Here is a 22,226-nt window from a genome sequence, read left to right as displayed (position 1 = left end):
CACATTAATTTTCATGCAGCTACTGCTTTTTATCACAGCGAATTCTGAAAACCCAGCTTTGCAAAAAATTCAGGGTGCGGTATAATCTACTGTGGAAACCCTGAGCTACCTAGTCACGCAGGAAGTGCCCAGAGATACTGAGAATTGCTATACTTCTCGGGAGCTTTTCAAATGTCCACGGTGCCCCTGGGAGTTTACTGTGGTATGCTGGGGCACCTGGGCAGACAGTATGGGAACTATGGTTCTGAGCCTTTGTGTTTGCTCTTAACTCTGCTTGAACGTGTCTCCTCGCATGCTTTAGCTCTCAGCATGGATGCGATGACTCATAGAAGGTTCCCTGAACCTCTCAGACTAAGCTCGGAGGGGCTCCTACGTGTTCCCTAGCACACACTGTCCTTAGTCCTATAAGTAATCTCTTCACACCGTCATTTTGATTTCTCTTTCCTTGCACTGGGCTTTCAGTTCCTTGAAGAGCTGCCCTCATGTTATTATATTGCAGATGCTTTATAAAGGTGTAGATTGATTGAATGAATGAATGAGTGAGTGAAAAGCTATTGGTTTGTAATAAGCTTGTATATTGCAGGAAATAAAATAATAGTTGACATGTACGCATACAGGTTGACATGTACACGGCTCTTTTCATTTGTATGAGGATGTCTTTTGAAATGGCCTGACCTTAAGGACATGCCATATATATTTCTCCCCATGGCCTCATTTTCTCTCTGGCCACTTTCTACTGACCTCTCTGGGAACAAGCACACCATCCTCCTAAATCATAATACCGACCATAGTGGAGGGCAGTTTGATTCTTATGCATTTATTCGTGTTGTGAGGCATTGACCCATACATACATCTCTGGGCTCAGAAACTGTAGATACAACCTGTTTCAGATGTGTTTGTTGTTTCCTTGAGAAGGAAATATATTAAGTTGCCTGATGGCTCGGATTCCCAGGCCCCTGTAATATTCTAGAAAATACAGCTGTGCTTGCAGCTACTTAACTGAAAGGTGATGGCTACTTGGGGACTGGGGCACGGCTCCTCTCAGAGGGAGTAGGGCTTGGGTTTTACACTAAAGCAGGTGGGCAAGGTCACTCCAGGCCTCGACTAGCAGATGGTGGCCAGTTAGGGGCCTGCTCACTGTCTTGTTTATTGTTCATGTCTGTTCCTGGAACTAATGTAACATCAGGAGCCTTCTGACATGATGAGTACCCTCCACCAGGTTGGAAGGACTCACATGGCTTTTCAGAGCTCTATGAACATTGTTCGTCTTCAGTTTTGCCTTATCTTTATAATATGAGGATGGCAATGCTTTCATGAGCACAGAGGGCTGTTTTTACTAGTAAATTAAACAACAGGCTCACCTGAATAGTAATACAGACTTAGTCCTGTGTATCTTCACTTAGGAAGAACATTGTTTCCTGTTCCCATAAGATTGCCTGTCCAATCTAGGCCTTTTCCATAGGCTGTTTTTTTAAAAAAACATTTCCCAATGGCCCTGGAAAGTGACAGAAAAGTTTGTTCCTTGTTCATTGAGGCTTAGCAGTGTTCAGCGACTTACCCAAGGGCAGCGCAGCTGGGAAATCCTCTGCTTTCTCCTCTGCATTGACTCCCTCACTGCAGACAAAGATTTTGTTCCCTTCTACTGCAACTGTGCAGTCCTTGAAGACTTTAGTTACACAGACTGAGGCTTCAGGACTGAAGGTCTGGCCAGTGTTTCATGTGGGAGCCCATGGAGGGCTGAGGGGTCTGCAGAGATGTTTCCATCTACTCACTCCTGATGTTTTTGCAAAGGAATATCTGTTTCTATTCCCCTTTTCATGTCATTAAATAATAGCATCTTTATAACTTTAGAAGAAGTATAAGAAGCAGCATCATATGCATTAGAACAACTTCAGAAAATGTGAAATAGCATGAAGAGAATTCCTTTCACCTTCTGGTCCTGCTCCTAACATTCTCAGAGACGTTAGGCAACTGCCTGTTGTCCCTGGATCTCACTTGCCTCATGGAGAAGTTATCGCTTCTCCACCTGCATCACTTCACGTGAAGGAACAATGGACTAGCACATCCACGGGTGCTCCAAATTGGGCTCTGGGTGTTCCACCAATGGGAAGGACTAGTATTTTTATCAGAAGCACATGGGAAGTGATTTCAACGCTAGCATCCATCGTTGACAGGAAAAGTGGCTTGACTGATGTAATGAGATAAATTACTACTAAGAAATTTTTACCAAGTCTTGATTTCATACCTATTATGGGAATCTAAATGCCTCTTGTGCACTGTCTTATGTATTCATCCCAGCAGTGCCGCCAGGTAGATAGTCAGTGGAAGATTTCTTACTCCACATAAGAACACACCCAGTAACCTAGCATTCCTCCAGGCCCTCTCTCAAGCACTGTCCACTGTCTGGGCCATGTGGAGTCTCTTGCTCTTGGCTGTTTTCTAAGGCTGTTTGGCACTGCTGATTCCCCCCACTTGAACTGTGTTCTTAGCTAAAGTCATTTTAATATATCATCAAGACTTTTGGGTGTACCTTTACCATATAATTAAATAATATAATTAATATAACTAAATTATAATTAATAACAATTTAATTGTTACATAACAATGACATAGTATAGGAAGAAGCATGTCAATAAACAACTAAGTTGTATATTTTGGAACAATCTTGATTGCTGTAAAAATTAAATATAAACAAGACAACTGAAAAAAAGGAGGGAAAGATAAAAATGAGAAAGGAATGCTGTACTCTGATTAGTTCACAAATGTCTTTTTACATTTTCCCTACATCTTAAAGATACCTAGGCCAAAAGCATTTGGCAATTTCTTTGTGGTTTTAGCACATGAAACAGGAAGGCAATGTTTTAATAGAATTTCCTACCTGAGCATGTTCTTACAGGAGAAGTCTTAGTTTCATATCAAAACATTGTCTAATGAAGGCATGTTTATAGATGTCTGCTACTGCTGCTGCTAAGTCGCTTTAGTCGTGTCCAACTCTGTGCGACCCCATAGACGGCGGCCCACCAGGCTCCCCCGTCCCTGGGATTCTCCAGGCAAGAACACTGGAGTGGGTTGCCATTTCCTTCTCCAATGCATGAAAGGGAAAACTGAAAGTGAAGTCACTCAGTCGTGTCCGACTCTTCGCGACCCCATGGTCTGCAGCCTACCAGGCTCCTCCGTCCATGGGATTTGCCAGGCAAGAGTACTGGAGTGGGGTGCCATTGCCTTCTCCATAGATGTTTATAGATCTTATATTAAAATGTAGTTGGCCTCATGTAAGAATTCCTGCAGAATCTTTACTCCCATTTTCCAGATGGGGCAACTGAGGTGCCAAGAGGATCATGGACTTTAGCTCAGAATGGAAAGACCCAGAGTTAATCATTTATATTGTTTCTTCATCCTGTTGTCTGTTTCTGTCTTTAGAATGTCATGGGTATCATCTTAGACATCCTACACAATTTAGACAATCCTGGCAGCTTCCTTATTACAGTCATGTCCCAGCAAATGACATTGGTCTTTTGAAGTCCCTGATTTTTCAAGCCATGCTAAGGACAGTGTCCTCGCTATACTCCTGGGAATGAAGGCTTTTTTCTGTGTGCCATCTTTTCCCGTGGGAGGAGAGACAAGCCCAGTAACTTTCCTCCTCGCAAGCCAAGATAAATGTCATAACAGAGATGAGCCATCAGATACTTGGAATTTGATGCTGTTTGCGTTTCCTTCTTGCTTCTTTGGGGCTGAAGCTTCTTAATCGACAGGTGCCAAGATTGAAAAGTGTCAAATATGTGAGGAGGATAAAAGCCTTCTTTTTGGAGAAACTAATAACCGCTCCATCATCCTGTACAATAACCCAGGTGTGTGTGTGCCTGCCCACATGTACCAGATTGGGTAATCTCAGGCCTTACAGACACCTACCACAGTAGACTGCCTCTTCACCAGAGCTGAGAGGGAGGTCTCTTATCCGAGCTGGGGATTTTGACAAAGGCGCATTTTGAGATGTGGGGTTTATTTCTGCTGAGTATCTGGCTTGATGAGTATGGAGAAGCACGTACGAAGCAGGCTGGAGCCCCGCCCGGCCCCAGCCTCCCCAGGGCTGCACAATCAGGAAGTGCTTCTCCCTCCCATTGTGGCTTCAGAGGGAAGTATGCTTTACATATGCAAATACAAGCCCCCAGTTTCACTTAATAATTATCAGCTGGAGATTCTATTGATGAGCAGCTGAAGCTACTCATCAGGAGAGAAACTGTGAGTTAACCATTTCTAGGTCCCCCTGGAGACTGCTGCTTCCAACCAGCCTCTGAATATTCTGTTGATGGCAGACAAAGGTTCTGATTCCCCCCATTCTTCCCTTCTCCTGCCTGGTGGGAGTCTGGCAGCTGAGCCTTCCTGACCCCTTTTATCATCGTGTGTGTATCTTTCCTCTGCCCCCACCTCCTCTCTGTTGCATAGACTACGGAAGGCAAAATAGGTCCATCTCTATTTACAGCCTTGGGATTGCTTACAGCTTCACAAATAATGGCCTCGTGTTAACTCCTACAGTAGCTCTCCAGCTTAGGTGACCAAAAGGCTGGCATTCTTTCAAAAGGACCCAAGATGGGGAAGGGGATTGGGAAGAATGAACTGGGAGTTTGAGGTTAGTAGATGCAAACTATTATGTTTAGAACCGATGGACAGCAAGGTCCTACTCAGTAACACAGGGAACTATATTCAATGTCCTGGGATAAACTATAATGGAAAAGAACATTAAAAAGAGGAATTTCCCTGGTGATCCAATGGCTAAGACTCCAGGCTCCCAATGCAGGGGGCCTGGATTTGATCCCTGATCAGGGAACTAGATCCCACATGCTGCAACTAAGATCCAGTGTGGTCAAATACATGTTTATTTTTTTTAATAAAAGAATGCAAATACATGTATAAGTGAGTCACTTTGCTGTACAGTAGAAACTAACACAGCATTGTAAGTCAGCTGTGTTAGTCACTCAGTCGTGTCTGACTCTTTGCGACCTCATGGACTGTAGCCCGCCTGGCTCCTCTTATCTTTCCAGGCAAGAATACTGGAATGGGTAACCATTCCCTTCTCCATGGGATCTTCCCCACCCAGGGATCAAACCTGGGTCTCCTGCATTGCAGGCAGATTGTTTATTGTCTGAGCCACCAGGGAAGCCCCCGAGGTCAAATGTACTTAAATTTAAAATACAAAATTTGATGGTGAAATAACACAAGAGGACTTCACAGCAGGGCACCCAGGATGCTGAGATCAAGATCAGTCAGTCAGTTCAGCTGCTCAGTCATGTCTGACTCTGAGACCCCATGGACTGCAGTACACCAGGCCTCCCTGTACATCACCAACTCCCGAGTTTACCCAAACTCATGTCCATCAAGTCGGTGATGCCATCCAACCATCTCATCCTCTGTCGTCCCCTTCTCCTCCTGCTTTCAGTCTTTCCCAGCATCCATTTTCCAATGAGTCAGTTCTTTGCAACAGGTGGCCAAAGTATTAGAGTTTCAGCTTCAGCATCAGTCCTTCCAATGAATATTCAGGACTGATTTCCTTTAGGATGGAATGGTTGTGTCAGGCGAGTGTATTCTCCTTGGTTCTGTCTTGTCACAACAAAGATTTGGAGCGACAGACATTAAAGCCCTCAGCGCGTCATAGCTCTCGGGTCTTGGACAAACCATGTTATAGCTCTTAGACAAATCAGTGTTACAGCTCTATTTTATTTAGAAGATAGCAGGAGAATCCATCCTCCAAGTATGAGGGCATGCCAACCCAAAGACGCGAAGAGAAGAGAGTGGAGGAGTACGCCGCTGGGGGGCGGAGAGAGAGAAGGCCGCGGCGGGGGGCGGGGGGGGGGGGGGCTTTGGCTCCTCCTCTTGTATGTTTTTTTCCTCCCCTGGGCCTGCCCTATGTAAATTGGGCTTAGCCAGGAGTGCTGTTTGTTCTTCCTGAGGTCTTCACTCCAGTCCTCGGGACCTTCCTTTGACCTTCCTTTGTTCTATTTTCTTGGGCTTTTCCCTTCCTTGTCTTTTAGCCACCGCCATTTTAGACTCCTGTTTTCTATTCTAACTACCTAAGAGTTGGATCTCCTTGCAGGCCAAGGGACCCTCAAGAGTCTTCTTCAACACCACAGTTCAAAAGCATCAATTCTTCAATGCTCAGCTTTCTTTATGGTCCAACTCTCACATCCATACATGACTACTGGAAAAACCATAGATTTGACTAGGTGGACCTTTGTCGGCAAAGTAATGTCTCTGCTTTTTAATATGCTGCCTAGGTTGTCATAGCATTTCTTCCAAGGAGCAAGTGTCTTTTAATTTCATGGCTACAGTCACCATCTGCAGTGATTTTGGAGCCCAAGAAAATAAAGTCTGTCACTGTTTCCATTGTTTCCCCATCTATTTGCCATGAAGTGATGGGACCAGATGCCATGATCTTAGTTTTCTGAATGTTTTAAGCCAGCTTTTTCACTCTCCTCTTTCAGTTTCATCAAGAGGCTCTTTAGTTCTTCTTCACTTTCTGCCATAAGGGTGGTGTCATCTGCATATCTGAGATCAAGATACCAGGAATTTTCCTCTCTGCTTCCCCTTTTCTTTCTTCTGCATGTGCTTGTCCTCCAGGACATCTGATAGTGTAGTTGGGTTGCTTTGTCAGCCTCATGTGTTCTGGCTGTGTTTGAACAGAGTTCAGAGGGCTGTTAGAAATGGTTTTATGAGGATTTTCTTCCTATCTGTCTTTTTGCAGGAAGTTCTTTACTTTCTTGATCGCTACTGAAACTGTTCTGCTACTTGTCTCTCTCATAAGTATACGCCATGCAGGGTGTCCCCACTTGTCACATGGGAATGCAACCTTGATTTCCTGGAAAGAGCTATTTAGAGGCAGAAGGTGAAATGAAAACAGGGGTTTGGTGGGTGGTGGGGGAGGTGGTGTGGTGTCAATTCAACCTCATCCCTTTGTTTGCAGAAAGTCTTGGCAAGTTACTACAGCTCAGCAAGCCCTTGCTTTTTCCTTTTTAAAATGGAAACAATAAAACCCTCTTCAGAGATTCAGGACCTAAATAAGATAATGTCTGAGACTCACTCAGCCAACATGCGTGGTCAGTAAGGGTGCTCAGAATTGTCATCCTCATTCAGAACCCAATCACTGTCATTGACCTATTCTAGTAATTGCTTGTATTCCTTGCCTTGGTCATTTAAGATCTTGATTGCAAGCCTATTACATGCTTGGTTCTATAGACTCTGGAGGTATAATAGTGGCTGAGACAGATCCACAAAAGACCCTTCTACCACTGAACTTGTATTCTAGGGGTAGAGACAGGCCAACAAGAAGGAAACAAAGAAATGTCTACATGGGGAGAATGCTGTGATATGTAGAGAAGAAGAGCTAGAGATGGAGTGAGAGAGACTGGGGCTGACAGATGGGCAGGGGTGGGGCTTCAGGAGCTGGTGCACAGATTCTTCTCTAAGGACTGGTAATGAAGCAGGCCCCCTAGTTCAGAGTGTGAAAGCCAACAGCGGGTGCAGAAGCCCCAAGGTGAGACAGTGCTTGGTACATTCGAGAACGCCTAGAAGGCCAGTGAGGTGGCTGCAGAGGGAGTGGAGGAACTTTCTAAGGTCAGATAGATAACTGTGGTCAAGGTTTCGTGGGACCGTGTAACCCATGGTGAAGTGTTTGGCTTTTGTCTCTGGTTTAATGGGAAGCCATATGAGGGGTGGTTTGAACAGGGTGCTAAGAGGGTCTGAGAACCATTTTTAAGTGTCCTCCGGCTGCTAAGTGGGGAGTGGACTGAAGCAGGGTGGCTGGGTAGGAGGCTGTTGCATGAATCCAGGTGGGAAATGGTGGGGCCTGGGACTTGCGTGGTGATGGTGGTCAGATTGTGGATTCAGGGTGTACTTTGAAGGCAGAGTCAACATTCCGACACATTGCTCACACAGCGTGTGTGGAAAGTGAGGGAAGAAATTCAGGGATGAGCCCTGGGTTTTTGGCCTGTTGCACTGGGAACAGCAGTAATGCTGTTGACTGAAGTAGGGGGCAGAAGGTTTAGGAAGGTCTCTAATCTGTTTGGCTGTTTCGTTTGGCTGCACCGGGTCTTAGTATGGCACGCGAGACCTTCAGTTGTGGCATGTAGGATCTAATTCCTTGACCAGGGATCCAACCTGGGCCCCCTGCATTGGGAACACAGAGTCTTAACCACTGGACCACCAGGGACGTCCCAGGAAAGGCTCTCTTTGGATGAGGGGCATCACTTCACTCCTCAGTCGTCGTCATCTTTCCGCAGTTGGGAGCATGTAAGAATGCCTATCACTTACAGACATGCTGCTGGACATTCAGGAAACTAAAGTGGCGCAATGTCATCCCTGCCTTCCCTGGCACAGTATCTGCCTTGAACAGGTGCTGAGGGGATGGGAGTCCCAGTGCCAAGCAGTTTGCACAGACAGCTGCTACAAATATAGTAAGACCCCTCACCTTAGATCCATGGTAGGGGGTTCCAGGAAATCTAGTTACTGGGAGAGGAACAGAGCAGCCAGCCCACTCTGGGCAGATTGGATAAGGCTGCCTCGAAGGGACTTTTGAACCAGGTACTGGAGAGGCAATGGTAATTCACCAGGTGACAAGACCTGCAAATGAAACAGCACAAACAATGCTCATTCCAGTTGCCAGTGGTGCCAGCCAGCATCTTAGCACAGGGCTTCCATGTGTAAGGGCTTTGGAGATAACTGGGTAGTGAAGATCCCTGGTTCTTGGAGGTACACTTCAGGCAGAAAATGGAGTCAGAAAGTGCAGGAGATTTCAAGAGCAGTTCCAGAAAGCCCGATGAATAAGGATTTCCTCTTGATAGATCCTCTCCGATTATCCCATCTTGACGTGGCTTCTGAGGTCAGTCCCATTAGTACAGCCTCAGGTGGGCCTCTGGCCTGCCAGGGGATCTTCTATCTGTGGCCAGGAATTGCAGTCTGGCCCTGGACCACCACCACCCAGGTATCCCTTGGGTCCTCTCTAGGTGCTCCCTGCACCCAAGCCCATGCTTCTTTGAACTTGCCAAGGAAACTCCTAGCTTTGTCCCCTAGTGGAGCTGAGTTGAGAGTCCTTCATTTTCTTTTTGCCTCTGTGATAAGGTTGGAAGCACCTTCTAGAAAAATCTCTATTACCTCTGGAGTAGGACTTGGGAGAAAATAACAATCTGCCAAAAGTAGAGATGGAAGCTTTTTCTTAATAGGTATTAGCACGATATTTTACCCAAGCATCTATCTTGCTCTTGGTAATGTCTTATCTTTGCCAAGTGCCCATCCTGATAAAATACTATTTCTGTCAAACTGAACTCCTGATAAAAATCTTCTATCTATCCCTGCCCCCAATCTATGCTGATAAAACCTCATGCTTCATTTCTTATTTCCTCCCAAGGGATAGTTTGGATTTGTCAGAAAAGGGTGAAAAAAGGATGATAAGGGTTTTTCTTCTTCTTTTTAAAAATTTTGTCTCCATATATTAATAGATGCTCATGGCAATTGGAGTATAACTTGAAGTCAAACTGATAAGGAGGGCATTGGAGACTGTGAAGAAAGGAAAAGGAGAGAAGGAAAAGCAGAGCAGTCATTTATAGGCAAAGGGATGCTCAGGCAGGCTTTTGCTTGCTTTCTCTTGTTTTTAATTTACAATTGAGCCGAGGCTGGTAACATTGATTTAGGTGACGTGGCAGTTTACAGGAAGGGGATGCTGTTGAAAGAATCAACCGCATTCACAAAAATACTCGCTTCCTCTGGTCTTTGAAATGTGTAGAAATAGTCTCTTTTATTATTGAAGTATAATTGCTTTACAGTTTCTGCTGTACAATGAAGTGAATCAGCTGTGTGTTTTATATCTATCCCCTCCCTCTTGAGCCTCCCTCTGCCTCCCTTATCCCAACCACCTAGGTCATCAGAGTACCAAGCTGAACTCCCTGTGCTAGACAGCAGGTTCCCACCAGCTGTTTACACATGGTTATGTGTATATGTCAAACCCAACCTCCCAATTCATCCCACCCTACCCTTTCCCCATGTCCACATGTCCACCTTCTGTGTCTTCATCTCTATTCCTGCCCTGGAAATAGGTTCATCTGTAGCATTTTTATAAATTCCACACACATGTATTAATATACAATATTTGTTTTTTTCTTTTTTTCTTTTTTTTCTCTTTCTGACTTCACTCTGCATGACAGATTCTAGGTCCATCCACAACTCTGCAAATGAGCCAGTTTTGTGCCTTTTTATGATTGAGTAATATCCCATTGTGTATATGTACCACATCTTCTTTATCCATTCATCTGTTGATGGACATTTGGGTTGCTTCCTTGTCCTGGCTATTGTAAATAGTGCTGCAGTGAACATCGGGGTACAATGTGTCATTATGAATTCTGTTTTTCTCAGGGTATATACCCAGAAGTAGGATTCCTGGGTCCTATGATAGTTCTAATTTTAGTTATTTAAGGAACTTCTGTTTTGTTCTCCATAGTAGCTATATCAACTTACATTCCCACTAACAGTGCAAGAGGCTTCCCTTTTCTCCACACCGTCTCCAGCATTTATTGTTTATAGATTTTTTGATGATGGCCATTTTGACCAGTGTGGGGATGATACTTCAATTGTAGTAACAGTTTTGATTTGCATTTCTCTAATAATTAGTGATGTTGAGCATCTTCTCATGTGCCTCTTGGTCATCTGTATGTCTTCTTTGGAGAGATGTAGGCATATTCTTTATGGCATTACTGGTGCTGGTGGTGGGCTCCATAACCATTTCAGACTTTAACCATGCACGTCAAGAGTCCTGCTTGTCTTGGATAATTCTTTCTGCTGGTCTGCTTCCCAACTCCTTTTTTTCAGCATCTCATCAGGTCTAACTATATCATGAACACTGCAGGCCAAGTTGGGTTCTCCTGAGGCAGGGCTTTCTGTATGAGGTTTGCATGAAGAGCAGTGGCTATGTCTCAAAGCCAGTTCAATGTAGAGCAGATGAGGTGTGTCAGAGGGCCCAGAAAACGTGATGCAGATCAAGCCAGTCCTCACTGACACAAGACCTCCTGAAATACCAGAGGTGGGAGATGGGGTTTTTCCCCTCACTTACATGCAGCCCAGAGAAAGAGCCTTTGCTCAGATTGGCACCTGCCTCATTTCAGATGCCGTGGCGGATAAGCACAGTGATCCCTGTCACTGACATAGAGCTTGGAGAATACTGTCCCAACTTCTAGTCATGTTTTGCACTCAGTTTTCCTTTTTCACTCCCAGAACATTCATGAGAATGTGCCAGCCTCCAAACTCAGGAGAATATCAAGTCGAGCTGTGCTGTTTGTTTGTCCCCTTCTTCCCTAGATGAGTGGAGCACCATCCTTCAAGTCTGACACGGTCCGGTGAAAGATGCATGCGTGCTAGAAGGTGATCGTTCTTTTTAGTCCTTTTTACAAGAGTCCTTGACTCTTTTCCCTAGATCTGAATTCCGCTCTGACACTTCACTTCTAAAATGAGATAACCTAGGAGCCCTGGGGGTAGGGGGGTTTCGCTGGTGGCTCAGTGGTAAAGAACCCACCGGCTAATGCAAGAAATATGGGTTTGATCCCTGGGTGGGGAAGAAGCCCTGAAGAAGGAAATGACAACCCACTCCAGTATTCTTGCCTGGAAAACCCCACGGACAGAAGAGTCTGGCAGGCTATAGTCCATGGGGTCGCAAAAGAGTCAGACACGACTTAGCAACTAAACAACAACAGCAACAAAGAGCCCTGAGGAAGAGAAGGGAGCAGCATGGATGAGTGAGGGCTTTGCAGATTTGTCTTGAGTCCTGATGCAGCTGCTGTCTGCCACTGAAATCTTCTATTCCTCCATAATCCAAACCAGACATTCATGTCAATACTCCTCATTAAAATTATTTTTCAATGTTTTCTGATGAATAAAAATGGCCACCAAGAATGACAATGTGAGGCTTACGCCAAGTATGAGTTCACATTTTTAGAAAAGAATAGTTTTCAGTATCCTTAGTGTGATGGATATAAAATTTAAAACCTTGATGAAGAGTTCATCCCATGTAGCTTCCTTGATGTGAACAAGATTTTAGTTACCAAAAAAAAAAAAAAAAAGTAAGCCTCATTAAGAATGGTTTACTATAAAATATGATTCTCTCCAATGTATATGATTTGCTACTCTTGGAACATATTAGTGGGATTTTATAAGGGCTATGAATATTTCATATAAAATAGCACATTTATTGCTAAGGTTAAAAAAAAATAGATCAGTGGAAAAATATGAAGTCATTTATCTTGAGTGTTTCCAAGAAGGAAATTACAAGGAAGAATGCTAGAATATTTCTGAGTCTGATTATTTCATCAAAGGCCATGTTGGTTGGTAACTTGGGGTGGCATGTCCATTTCACACTTTGCAAAGGATAAAATCATTGTCCTCATTTTGCTTCTGGTTTTGAAGTCTCTCCTAATTAAGGGAACTTTTTCCAACTATTGCAAGTATATGAACTATGTCTCAAGGGACTATAGAACAGGAAACAGCCATTGAAGATCACCAGTAAAGCTGGGCATCTTTGAGGCTATGCAAGAAACACATGATTGAAGTTAATGAACTAAATGGGGGCAGAGAGTGATCAAAGGTGATGGGAATGTGAATTTATTTTGCTCTCACACACTGGTTGATTCTTGAGATTGGAATAAAGACCACATTTTCTGGGGTCCACCGTATTGTTAACCTCCAATAGTTGTTTTCTAAACTACCTAAGTGGTCTAAGAACTCAACTCTGCTCCCCATGTCATTCAATTATATAAAAAATAGAGCTCTAAATACATTATACTTTGTCTTGTTTGGTGACGATTTCAATGCTAACAACAAAGTCTTTCTGTTAATACTTAGATTCTTTGGACATCAAAGAGAAATAAGATTGGCCAGATTTAGAAGCGGAAAGATTCAGTTACACTTCTATAAGAACAGTGGTTCAAAGACCAACTGTCTCTGACTTTCAGAACTTAGGATGTTTGGGGGGGGGGGGAATTGAAGCTTTGAAATCATTGATCCTGAAGTTTCAAGGGGCAAACCACTGACACTGTTGCTTATTAGGATCCCTTTAAGCACTTCGAGCCAAAACCCAGCTAGGGAGACAGCAAATTGGTGCTAAAAATGTCTTCATTTTCTTGACTTAATGAAGCTGTTTAAGACAAGGTTCTGGAAAACAATTTCATGAAGGAAAAATCTATTACGATGAGATGAATCTAGGCCACTTTTCCTGGCCTCCTGGTTGCAGTTCTTTTCTGCCTTTTTTTTTTTCTTTATAGTATATATATATATATATATTTTTTTTAATTAGAGGATAATTACTTTACAATATTGTGATGGTTTTTGCCATACATCAACATGATTTGGCATTAGTTATATGTATTGTCCCCTCCCTCTTGAACCCCTATCCCACGTCCGTCCCCATTCCACCCCTCTAGGTTGTCAAAGAGCACTGGCTTTGGGTTCCTTGTATCATACAACAAACTCCCACTGGCTGTCTATTTTACATACAATAATGTATATGTTTCAATGCTGTTCTCTCATATCATCCCACCCTCTCCTTCCCCAATGTGTCCAAAATGTCTGTGTTTCCTTGGCTGCCCTTCAAGTAGAATCATCAGTGCTATCTTTCTAAATTCCATATATATATACATTAATATGATATTTGTCTTGCTCTTTTTGACTTACTTCACAATAACAGGCTCTAGGTTCGTCCAGCTCATTAAAACTGATTCAAATGTGTTCCTTTTTGTAGCTAAGTAATGTTCTATTGTATATATGTACCACAACTTCCTTATCAATTCATCCAGCGATAAACATCTAGGTTGCTTCCATGTCCTAGCTACTGTAAATAGTGCTGCAGTGAACATTGGGGTATATGTGTCTTTGTCAGTTCTGGTTTCTTGGGGTATATGCCTAGTAACAGAATGACTAGGTCATATAGTAGCTTTATTCCTAGTTTTTAAGAAATCTCCATACTGCTCTCCATAGGGACTGTATCAATTTACATTCCACTAACAATCTAAGAGTGTTCCCTTTTCTCCATACCCTTTCTAGCATTTATTGTCTGTATACTTTTTGATGATAGCCATTCTGACTGGTGTGAGATGATAACTCATTGTAGTTTTTATTTGCGTTTCTCTAATAATGAGCAATGTTGAGCATCTTTTCATGTGTTTATTAGCCATCTTCTTTGGAGAATGGCTTCTTTGTCTTCTTTGGAGAAATGTCTGTTTAGATCTTCTGCCCACTTTTTGATTGGGTTGTTTGTTTTGCTGGTATTGAGCCACATGAGCTGCTTGTATATTTTGGAGATGGGAAAACTGGCCAACTATGTGTAAAAGAATGGAATTAGAACACCTCCTAACACCATACACAAAAATAAACTCAAAATGGATGAAAGACCTAAATATAAGGCCAGAAACTATAAAACTCCTAGAGGAAAACATAGGCAGAACACTCTCTGACATACATCACGGCAAGATCCTCTATGACCCACTTCCTAGAATAATGGCAATAAAAATAAACAAATGGGACCTAATCAAACTTAAAAGCTTTTGCTCGCGGAGGAAACTATAAGCAAGGTGAAAACTCAGCCCTCAGAATAGGATAAATTATTAGCAAATGAAACAATTGATAAAGAATTAATTAATCTCCAAAATATACAAGCAGATTCTTTTTAGAAGCGTGTGGGGCGCTCTTTCCTTACTGTTGTGTTTGATCTTTGCCAGATGATCTTCAGGGTCTTTGCTGGAACTCAAGTTTGCTTTGGTTGCTGAACATGACTTCCAGAAAATGACTTTGGAGAATCTTGCGGTAAAACATACCCTATTTATCCCATGACAAGTAAGCAGCCTTTTCATGTCATCACTCCCATTTTTCTTCTCTGGGTGAGTCGGATTCCACAGGTTCAGAACTTGGGAAAATGGCTCCACCCAGACCTGCGTCTTTCTCTGAAACTATCAACTACCAAGAATTAGTGATACCTGGACTTGTGACATATCAGTAGAATCAACTGTCACGTGGGGCTCCAGTGATTAAAATTTAACAACAGTTTTATCTGCCTGCACCGCGGGAGACTTGGGTTCTATCCCTGGGTTAGGAAGATCCCCTGGAGAAGGAAACAACTACCCACTCCCGCATTCTGGCCCGGAGAATTCCATGGACTGTATATTCCATGGGGTCACAAAGAGTCAGACACAACAGAGTGACTTTCACTAAAACGTGCAACTTTCAAGGTTGGACTGAGATTTCTAAATTTTTCTAAAATGACTTTGGCCACAATGTTTAATTTATTTTTCAATTTCAAAATGCACTGAAGGAGGGTGTGAAGTTTTTGAGCTTCCCAAGTGGCCCTAGTGGTAAAGAACGCACCTGCCTATGCAGGAAGATGTAGGAGATGCAGATTCCATCCCTGAGTTGGGAAGTACCCCTGGAGGATGCATGGCATCCCACTCCAGTATTCTTGCTTAGAGTATCTCATGGACAGAGGAGCCTAGAGGGCTATGGTCCTTGGGGTTACAAAGAGTCAGACAACTGAAGCGACTTAGCACGCACGCACGTGAAGTTTTTATGTTGATTGAAAGAAGGGCATTGTGTTTTGTAAAATTACAAAATGCATCCCTAATGAGCAGAACCTTAGGTGGAAGGTGAAGAGTTGGACAGGTCATTGGAATGAAGTGACCTATTGGTCTTAGAGATGGGTGTCTGGGTGAACCAGGGAAGCTGCAAGTTCTGGCTGCTGCAGTCATAGGGCCCTGCTTTGGGAAGAGCTCTCATCCTGGAAGGAAGGGGGATGGATAGCAGCAACAGCCCCAAGCTTGGAGGAGCTAGAACACCAGGTAGCCTAGGGTATAAAGGAAATTAAGTTTCCCTGGGTTATGTGATGGGAGCTTCTAAGAATATAGTAGAGACTCAAACAAAGAATCTGGGCCCTGAGTTAGAGCAGCACCAGAATTAAGTGCAGCAGTGCTGCTAAAGACCTCTTTGTATCTAAGCCAGTTTCTTAAATTTGCTTTAAGGAGCAAACAGTGGTGGCTGGGGCTTGTGGTATCTCAGCCTGAGAACTGGGGGAAATTCCTAAGCCAGCATTTCTCAATCTCAGCTACACAGGAGAACCAGGAGAGTGGTGCTTCTTAAAATTCTGATATCTAGACCTTAATCTCCAGAGATTCTGAGCTAATTAATATGGGAGTTTTTGTTGTTGTTGTTTCTCAAGGGATTGTAATGGTAGCCAAGACTGAGAACCACTTGCCTAAGGGACCAAGAGATGAAGCAGAAGAAACAACAAACTAGATTGTACTTGTTTGGAGAGGGGCAAATAGGAAACATTATGGTTGGGGCAAATAGAGAAGTTGATCTGGAGCCAATGAACCTGGGTTCAAATTGCTCCGTTTGCTGTTTGTTGCTGGGATGACATTGAACAAGTTAAATCATGAGCCTGTTTCTTCTTCTTTTTCCCATTTGTCTAACACAGTGAGAACACCCACTTCATTTAAAGTGTTATATGAATTAAAATGAAATGACACAGCCTCTAAGCGCAGGACATGTGCTCAATAGGAACTGACGAAGTGTTTGATTGATGACGTTGAAGCAGACAGAGTGGCTTCTGTACATTTTTCAAATTGCAAAATGTGACGGAAATAGAGTTCTCATTAAGAACATGATCCTTGGCACCTGTGAGTAAGGCTGGCTGGAAGAGAGAGAAATTGGAAGTGGGGAGACAAACTGAGGAGACCAATGTGCTAGAACAATGGCCCAGGCTAGGGCTTGCAGGCCAAATCTGGCCCAGCACTTGTTGTTTTAAATAAAGTTTTGTTGGAACACAGCCATACTCATTAGGAATTTCTGTGTCTGCTTTTGTGCTGCCATGCCAGTTGAGTCCTTGCATTCGAGACTGCACGGCCTGCAAAGTAAAACATATTTAGTCTCTGGGCTTTTATAGAAAAAGTTTGACCCCTGTTTTAGGATACCATTAAAAGGCTGGGTTTGAGATGGAATGTTTGAAATAGAATGAGAAACAAGTGCTTCAAACATCAGGAAGGGAAAATTGGCAGGCCCTGGCAACAGATTGTACGTAGGGGGATTTTGCTGTATAAAGGTTAGGGATGCGGTGTCTTCATCATGGGTAGGATGATGTAGTTGGGGTGGTGTGGGGTGGGCAGGGACAGCCTTCATGAAATCTGAGGATGAGTGCAGGGACTCTGGTGTCCTTGCCTAGAAAGATCTAGGGGTGTCACCTCTGGAAGGAGCTGGTGTGAGCCCCCAACATGTATGGCCTCAGGGCTGAGGGGCCCTGCCTCCATTAATGAGCACCCAGTTCTATCTATCCATTTTCAATGATGGATATCACGGTGTGAAATGCCAGCACTCCAGAGAGATTTCAGCACACACAAATTGATTCAGATCATCACTTAGGAGGTTCTGGATGCCAAGTCCCTAATCTCTGTCACCGCACTGCACGGAGGTTGATTTTCAATTTACCTTTTTTGTTCTGAATCTTAGATGTTTTGATTCTTAATTCAGAACATTCATCTCAAGTGGATTCAGAGATTCAAATCCAGTGATAAATTCATGTTTTTTAAGAAGTTTGGGAGGGAGGAGGAAGATGTTGTCAAGTGAGATTTCAAATGATGTCTTGTTTGACATTGTAAAAGTGGGCTGAACTGTAGAGCAAAACGTATAGGCATTATGTGATAAAGATGCTCTCTGTGTGCAAATTGAGTGTAGATCAAAAAAAAAGAAAGAAAACTGGAAGGAAAGGTAACAGAAAAGCAAAGGTCAGGGGGGCTCAGAAATAAAGGGTCCTCTTCACCATGTCCTTGTGTCCTGCCTCCAGATTTGGTGGGGTGGGTAGAAAGGGGAAACTTGAGTGTCTACTCTGAATAGGCCTGATGCTGGGTAATATGCTTGAGACACACACACACACACACACACACACACACCACACACACACACACACACACACACAAACACACACACACCACACACACACACACACACCACACACACCACACACCACACACCACACACACACACACACCACACACACACCATTTTACATATGGGGACAAGGAGTCACAGAAGGTAAGTACTTTGCCTGAAGGGAAACCCACTCCAGTACTCTTGCCTGGCAAAATCCCGTGACAGAGGTGCTGGGTGGACTGCAGTCCATGGCGTCACACAGAGTTAAACATGACTGAGTGACTAACACACAATTATAAACAGGTGGCAGTACCATAATACAGACTCAGCCTTTTCTTATTCCAAATCCTATGCTCTTAGGAATAGATGTGATTTGTTTGCTTTTCTTGGCTATCTCTCCCACTTCCCCCAGCAATTCAGATTATAATGAGGTCACTTTGTAAATACAGTTGATCCTTGAATGACACAGGTTTGAACTGCACTGACCCTCAACATGCAGATTTTTTTCAACAAATATGTATCTCACTTGGTTGAATCTGCAGGTGTGGAACCACAGGCACCAGTGGACCTATCTTGGTGACTAGTGTATAGACTACTTGGTTGAATTCAGGTGATGAGTTGCATGTGGGGCGGGCTATGTGCTCGGCATGTGTATTGGGCCGGAATTTTATCCAAGCTGGATTGGAGGGGAAAGCTTCACCACTGCCAGCATGACAAATAATTGCTGTGGGTACAGTAGTTTCCATAGGCCAAAAAGTCCCATGTGATGGGAGAGACCAGGGCCCAGAAAGCATCACAGAGATGTTCAAATCACTTCTAAGAGAGCAGAGCTTGCACTGTCCTAACTGTCTCCTCACCCCACCTCCAGAGGGCTAGGAGCAGCAGGAGCAAAAGGGGCAGGAGCCAGAGAGGAGAGTAGTCCAGGAACAAAAGCCAGAGTCAGGCTGAATAAAACTGGAATGAGCAGTGGCAGGGCAATGGGCCCCACTGTCTTGATTTCTGCCCACGAAGTACTGGATGGGTCGCCCGGGTTAGAGACAGAGGGTCCATCTGTACTTGAGCTCCTGGGAAGTTAGAGCGAGAAGGGCATTGGAGCACATCTCCAGGACACTCACTCCCTGTCAGAATGAAAAACCAGCTGAGGAAGATGAAGGGTCCTGCTCAAGGTGGTGCACTGTTCAGACAAACACACAAACCAGCAATTCTTTTTTTTTAATTTATTTTTTAATTGAAGGGTAATTGCTTTCCAGAATTTTGTTTTCTGTCAAACCTCAACATGAATCAGCCATAGGTATACATATACCCCCTCCCTTTTGAATCTCCCTCCCATCTCCCTCCCTGCTGTTTACTGAGCCCTTCTTAGGTGCCAGGCACTGGGCACAGTCAAGCATGTTGCTTTAACATCAGCTCCCCCCTCCTTGAGGCCTGGCTTTTATTACTTTATTATTTTTATGTGACTTCATCAATGACAAATTTATGGAGTTTTATGGTAGAGAAAACACCTGCAAGTCTTTGAGAGCTATGTTTGGTCAAAACCAGCTGGGATTTAAAGCAGGAAATGGACACAGGTTACTGAAAGCATTCTCACTACCCTGGATTTAGAATTGCTTCGGGATTACATAATTGTGTCTTTACAAGCACATAATCAAAGAATTAGAAATAACGCAAAATGCGGAGCTTTGGGGAGAGGAGCTAGAGGAAGTGACCACGTCCCCATGGGAACCCTGTTTGCCTTTCTCTCTTGCCTCTGGATGAAATTTGACCTGCCTAAGGCTGAAGGGAAGAAGGTGCAGGGATGCCACATATCAAAGTAAGTGAAAGTTTGCTGGCCACTTGCTCCCAAGGACCACTCAGAGAACAGCCTGTATTCAGTAGATGGAGAGCCCTCAGCACCCTAATTTACAGCATCAGCTCATTTTGGCCATAACATCACGTGCACCCCTTGGACAGGGGTTGCGGGAACTAATTGACACCAAATGCCTTCCAATGAGAGGCCAAATGGTTGGTATTTCAGTGTCTTACACTTCCTGTCACCCTTGCAGGGTGAGGGTTTCCACTCTCAGAGAATGGAAAACCAAAGTTGAGAGTATTTAATCCCTCTAAAGAACAAATTTATTAGAGTTTCCATTTGTTATATTTTTTTTCCGGAGCTTCTGGGATCCTGGTGGGCTTTCAGAGCCTCCTGGGTTCCTCCCCAAATATGCTAAGGTCCTTTCAGAAAAAAGAAGACCCCTGAGACACCAGAACAACTATACCTCCAATTCAGGGCCTAAATGCAGGAGCTCGGCCACGTGCAGTCACAGAGACCTTGTTTCCTGTCACCACGAGGGGAATACGGCTTAAACTTTTAGAGGCTCAGTTCCCTCATCTGTAATGGGAACGCCAATGGCCACCTGCTTGTGCTGTGATAACCCAAGACATTACCATTGTCAGCTACCCAGCCCCACACAGAGCCATAGCAGGTATAAAGCCTAACTGTCCTGCCCACTGATGGAGCTAGGTGGTCATCTTCCTCACCCCTGCTGGAAGGGTCGATGTTGGCTGAGAAAACACAATTGCTGTTGCTACCTTTTCTTCTTCGTTTTCAGTGAAACTAATTTGGTTTTACCAACCAAGGAGACAGGTTTCAAAAGCCTGGGTCGAGCTTGTAATCAGAGAGCTTGGTAACAATGCAGTCCTAATCAACCTGTGATTTCATGTCCCCACACACTCTGCCTCGGCCTTTGATCTGTGGTCCCGAGCAGTGGAATTCAGCAAGTCATATTTGCTGTGTGGATAGCAGAGGACCCAGAGCTCAGGTGTTTTACCCTGAGGTGATTAAGAGGGAAAAAAGGAGTTGTGTTTGTGCAAACCCACAGACACATCAAAAGGCCCTGGGCAGAGGCCGTCACGGCAAGGCAACACAGGTGAAACTCATAGGGTGTAATTCATCACAGTCTTTGATCCTCAAGTTTTGTGAGTCACACAGTCTCCCTGGGACAGTCTGCAAGCTCAGTGGGGTCTGGGCAGGAAGGAGAAAAACTCCAAGTGGGAGGAAAAAAAAGAGCATATATATATATATATTTTTTTTTTTTAGCAGGCGGCTGAGAGAGGATAATTTTCTAGAGACGTGATTTTTGCTTGGTTGTCTCTGAGGCAGCTGTGTTGTAGCTGGATCCCGGGATTTCTGCAGCATGGGACAGTTTGGGGTGTGTCTTGTGTCCCTGTGGCTCCTCAACAGTAAGATTGCATTGAGCACCTACTGTATACAAGGAGTTATGCTAAGTATCCTTAGAGAAGGGGCTTTTGTATTCATTTTTAAATCCATGGCTCTTTATGTGGCCTTTTATGAAATTGCATTTAAGTGGAGATTGCACAGGCTCTGAGACAAGAGTAACCTGGTATAAATTCTGATCCCCCTATGTTCCGTTCATGTGACTTTGAGAGATGTAGTTGCCCTCTCTGTGTATGGTTTCTGACAGTGTATAGACTGTTTCTGGCATTCAGTTACATGATTATGCTCCTACTTCCTTCTTCGTTTTTGCACTTAACTATTTTACTCTTGGCATGGACAGATGCATCTACCATGCCAGCATTTATCAGATATAATGTTACCACAAAGATAAGTAAGACCCAGTTTTTATCCTTATTAAGCTCTCAATCTTCAAAGGAAACATTTAGTAAAACAATTTACCAAATCCAGTATGATAGATACATATTTGTCTTAGTGCTGTGTTGAAATATGCTGATAGATATTTTATCTGAAAATTGAAGAAGGCTTCCCTTGAGAGGTGATGCTTCTGGAACTGGGTTTTGAAGGATGAATAGGAGTTTACATAGGAAGAACTAAATAAACTTAGTAGTTAATATTTCTCCTTTTTATTTCTTCTCTTCCTTTTGCTCTTCTCCACTTCCTCCTATCCACCCCCATTCTTCTCCTTCCCTCCCACCACCGCCTCCTTCATATTCATATTTTATTGCTAACGAGAATATCTACCTGGAAATGTGCCCAGTAGGGAAAAGAAGACAGTGGATTTAATTAGGAAAATTACAATTGTCTTCTCTAAACAGCCTGTTAGTTTTTCTTTTTTTAACTGAAGTATAGTTGATTTACAGTATTGTGTTTCTGCTGTACAACAAAGTGAATCAATTATACATATATACATATTCTTTTTCATATTCTTTTCCATTATGGTTTATTACAGGATTTTGTATATAGCTCCCCATGCCATACAGTAAGACCTTGTTTATTTTATATATTGTAGTTTGAATGTTCTAATCCCAAACTCCTAATTTACTCTCCATATCCCTTT

At 43.5% G+C, this 22,226-nt stretch overlaps 1 protein-coding gene across 4 annotated transcripts in view; it reads left to right on the top strand.

Moving 5' to 3' along the window:
* Positions 1–22,226, top strand: part of LARGE1 (LARGE xylosyl- and glucuronyltransferase 1) — a 609,947-nt gene that overhangs the window by 257,843 nt on the left and 329,878 nt on the right. Inside the window, exon 2 of one of the 4 annotated variants that reach the window (XM_024991490.2) lies at positions 11,335–11,397. The exons of the other annotated variants lie outside the window; for them this stretch is intronic. The gene's annotated coding sequence lies outside the window, so the exon portion shown is untranslated. The remainder of the gene's footprint in view (positions 1–11,334; positions 11,398–22,226) is intronic. 4 annotated transcript variants of the gene reach the window in all.

This window comes from Bos taurus, chromosome 5 (genome assembly GCF_002263795.3).
Source record: "Bos taurus isolate L1 Dominette 01449 registration number 42190680 breed Hereford chromosome 5, ARS-UCD2.0, whole genome shotgun sequence".
NCBI classification, from domain to species: domain Eukaryota; kingdom Metazoa; phylum Chordata; class Mammalia; order Artiodactyla; family Bovidae; genus Bos; species Bos taurus.
Note: the sequence above shows the minus strand (reverse complement) of the source record. Positions and strands in the feature narration are given on the sequence as shown.